Consider the following 3707-nt stretch of genomic DNA (forward strand, 5'->3'; position numbering starts at 1 on the left):
GGGGTCCTGTTCAACCACCCCTCCACGGGCACCCCTCCACCATCTACTGTTTGTCCAGCCCTCCACACCACAGGGTCCTATTCATCCACCCCTCCACGGGCACCCCTCCACCGTCTACTGTTCATCCAGCCCTCCACCACACCACGGGGTCCTGTTCATCCAGAGACAACGCCACCGCTCACTGTTCATCCAAACCCCCGCAACACTCACTGTTCATCCCATTGATTGGCTTCAGTTAGCAGCAGTAGCGAAGGAATCGCTCGATCGGGTTCAGTTAACAGCCATAGATCGATCGCTCGGGTTCAGTAACGCGTAGCCTGCAATGCAATCGCTCGTGTTCAGTTAGAGCCCAACGCCTCGCTCGGGTTCAGTTAGAGCCAACGCCTCGGACACACGCGCGTACGTGTACAAGAGAAACGCGCACCGCTCGGCCCCCGACCTCCCACCGTAACCGGGAACTCCCCAAAATTTTCCTCCCCCTCGCTTCTACCACGGTTTTTTCCGTCATGAACGGCCCAAAGAATGTCATGCAGTTGCGTCTTCGGCCCGCCCAGGACGAAAAGCCCATTTTCTGTCATGATTTTTTGTCACAGAAGTAGGATCCCACCACATCTATGATGACACCGGGTTTTGTCACAATTATCGTCATAGAAGTGTCATATGTATGACAGAAAAAAAATTCGTTCGGCCCAAAATGTCATGGATGTGTCTTTTTTTGTAGTGCCAGGCCATCTCAGATATCACCCCATCTCTCATTCCCATCATTCCCCGCCGACGGCGCTAGCACACGGTGGTGAAAGGGCTCCATGATCGTAGCTGGGTTGCCGACCTCCCTGGCGCCCTAACGCCGGGTGTGATGCTCGATTATGTGCAACTATGCAGGCGACTCCGACATCTCACTCTATCCAGCTCCCCTGACCGCCTCATCTGGCATTGGACTGCGGATGCCAAGTATTCCGCCAGATCATGCTACCGGGCCTTGTTCGCTGGATCTATGAAAGCCCCCTTCTGGCGCTTGACATGGAGATGTTGGGCTCCTCTTCGTATCAAGATGTTCACCTGGCTAGCCGATCTTGACCGCTGCTAGACTGGCCTGGCACGGACTGCCGCACAACGACCGCTGCACCCTTTGCGACCAGGCAGAGGAGACCATGCGACATATCATCATCGGCTACCCCTTCTTTTGGAAGATCTAGCACGATGTGCTAGCATGGGTGCGCACTAACCCCCCTACTTCCGGCACCGAGGAGTTCCTCCTGTGGTGCACGTCGACGATCATGAGATCCCCCACTGGCCACCGCAAGCGCTTGGCCACGCTGGCGATCCTTACGACCTCGCCCAGCTGGAAACTGCGCAACCATTGTGTTTCGATGGTGAGACCCCCTCCATCTCGCGGCTCTTCGTGTCTATTCAACATGAGGCCCGCTCCTAGGCTAGGACAGGCGCACATGGACTAAACTTGTAACACCCACGATGCGGCTATATCTCCCACGTGTCGGAGCATGATTTAGAGGCATAACCGCATAGTAGGCATGTCGGAAGGGGGGGTAATCTTTACACATCCCATGTACTGAATAAGGAAGGGATAAAGAGTTGGCTTACAATCGCCACTTCAGACAATATATAAATATAACATACATCATCCAGAATACAATCAAGGTCCGTCCATGGAACCAAATAAAAGAAAGACAACCCCAAATGCTAGATCCCCGATCGCCCCAAATGGGCTCCTCTACTGATCATCCGGAAAAGAAACATAGTAACGGCCCGAATCCTCGTCGAACTCCCACTTGAGTTCGGTAGCGTCCCCTGCACTGGCATCATCGGCACCTGCATCTGTTTGGAAGTATCTGTGAGTCACGGGGACTCAGCAATCTCACACCCTCGCGATCAAGACTATTTAAGCTTAAGGTAGGAAATGGGTAGTGAGGTGGAGCTGCAGCAAGCACTAGCATATATGGTGGCTAACTTACGCAAATGAGAGCGAGAAGAGAAGCAAAGCATGGTCGAGAAGCTATAATGATCAAGAAGTGATCCTGAAACTACTTACGTTCAAGCATAACAAGAGACCGTGTTCTCTTCCCGGACTCCGCCGAAAAGGACCATCACGGCTACACACACGGTTGATTCATTTTAATTAAGTTAAAGCTCAAGTTCTCTACAACCGGACATTAATAAATTCCCATCTTCCCATAATCGTGGGCACAACTTTCAAAAGTTCAAAACCCTGCAGGGGTGTCCCAACTTAGCCCATCACAAGCTCTCACGGTCAAAGAAGGATATTCCTTCTCCCAGGACGACCCGATCAGACTCGGAATCCCGGTTACAAGACATTTCGACAATGGTAAAACAAGACTAGCAAAGCCACCCGATGTGCCAACAAATCTGGATAGGAGTCGCATGTATCTCGTTCTCAGGGAACACCGGATGGGCAGGACATCGAGTTGGCATAAACCATGGTTGCCTAGGGGGCGCCGAACATCGCCCAATTTGGACCAACACTCAGAGGAGCACTGGCCCGGGGGTTTAAAATAAAGATGACCCTTGAGTCTGCGGAACCCAAGGGAAAAAGGCTTAGGTGGCAAATGGTAAAACCAAGGTTGGGCCTTGCTGGAGGAGTTTTATTCAAGGCGAACAATCAAGGGGTTCCCATAACACCCAACCGCGTAAGGAACGCAAAATCAAGGAACATAACACCGGTATGACGGAAACTAGGGCGGCAAGAGTGGAACAAAACACCAGGCATAAGGCCGAGCCTTCCACCCTTTTCCAAGTATATAGATGCATTAAAGTAAACAAGATATAATAATGATATCCCAACAATATCCATGTTCCAACATGGAACAAACTTCAACTTCACCTGCAAGTAGCAACGCTATAAGAGGGGCTGAGCAAAAGCGGTAACATAGCCAAACAATGGTTTGCAAGGAAAGGTGGGTTAGAGGCTTGACATGGCAATATGGGAGGCATGATATACCAAGTGGTAGGTATCGCAACATGGCAATAGAGCGAGCAACTAGCAAGGAAAGATAGAAGTGATTTCGAGGGTATGGTCATCTTGCCTGCAAAGTTCTCCGAGTTGACGGAAGCTTGATCCTCGTAAGCGTACTCAACAGGTTCCTCGATCACGAACTCGTCTCCCGGCTCTACCCAAGGCAAGCACACAAGCAAAATACCAACAATCAATCACGGTGCAATGTGCAAGCAACATGATGCAAAACATGGCATGATATGCGGGATGTGATATGCACTGCATATGCGTGCTTCGGAAAGGAAATATTGAACTAGGCATCAACTTGGCAAACCAAGTGCGCCACTGGAAAGATGAGTTGATTTCGGTCGAAATCGATATAAAGATCACCGGAATCGAATGCACGGTTTGGAAATGGAAAGCAAAACAATAATGGCACAAATCTGCGATTAACATCACAATGCCATCTAGAATGCAACAAGAAACTAAGCTACTGCACTCCAACATATCAACAAAGCATATGGCAATGATCTACTCAAGATGCTTGACAAAATATGAACACTGATCTACGGCTAAATTGTTGAGTATGTATTTTGTACTACACGTGTATTGGAGTTGTGGCCCACCTCCTAGTCTTGTATAGTTGAGGTAGAGGCCTTCCCTTGTATTATATATGCGTGCACCAGCACCCCAATCAATATATCGTGCAATTCTCATAATCCACATGGTATCAGTT

The sequence above is a fragment of the Triticum aestivum genome, chromosome 2A (genome assembly GCF_018294505.1).
Source record: "Triticum aestivum cultivar Chinese Spring chromosome 2A, IWGSC CS RefSeq v2.1, whole genome shotgun sequence".
In the NCBI taxonomy this organism is placed as follows: domain Eukaryota; kingdom Viridiplantae; phylum Streptophyta; class Magnoliopsida; order Poales; family Poaceae; genus Triticum; species Triticum aestivum.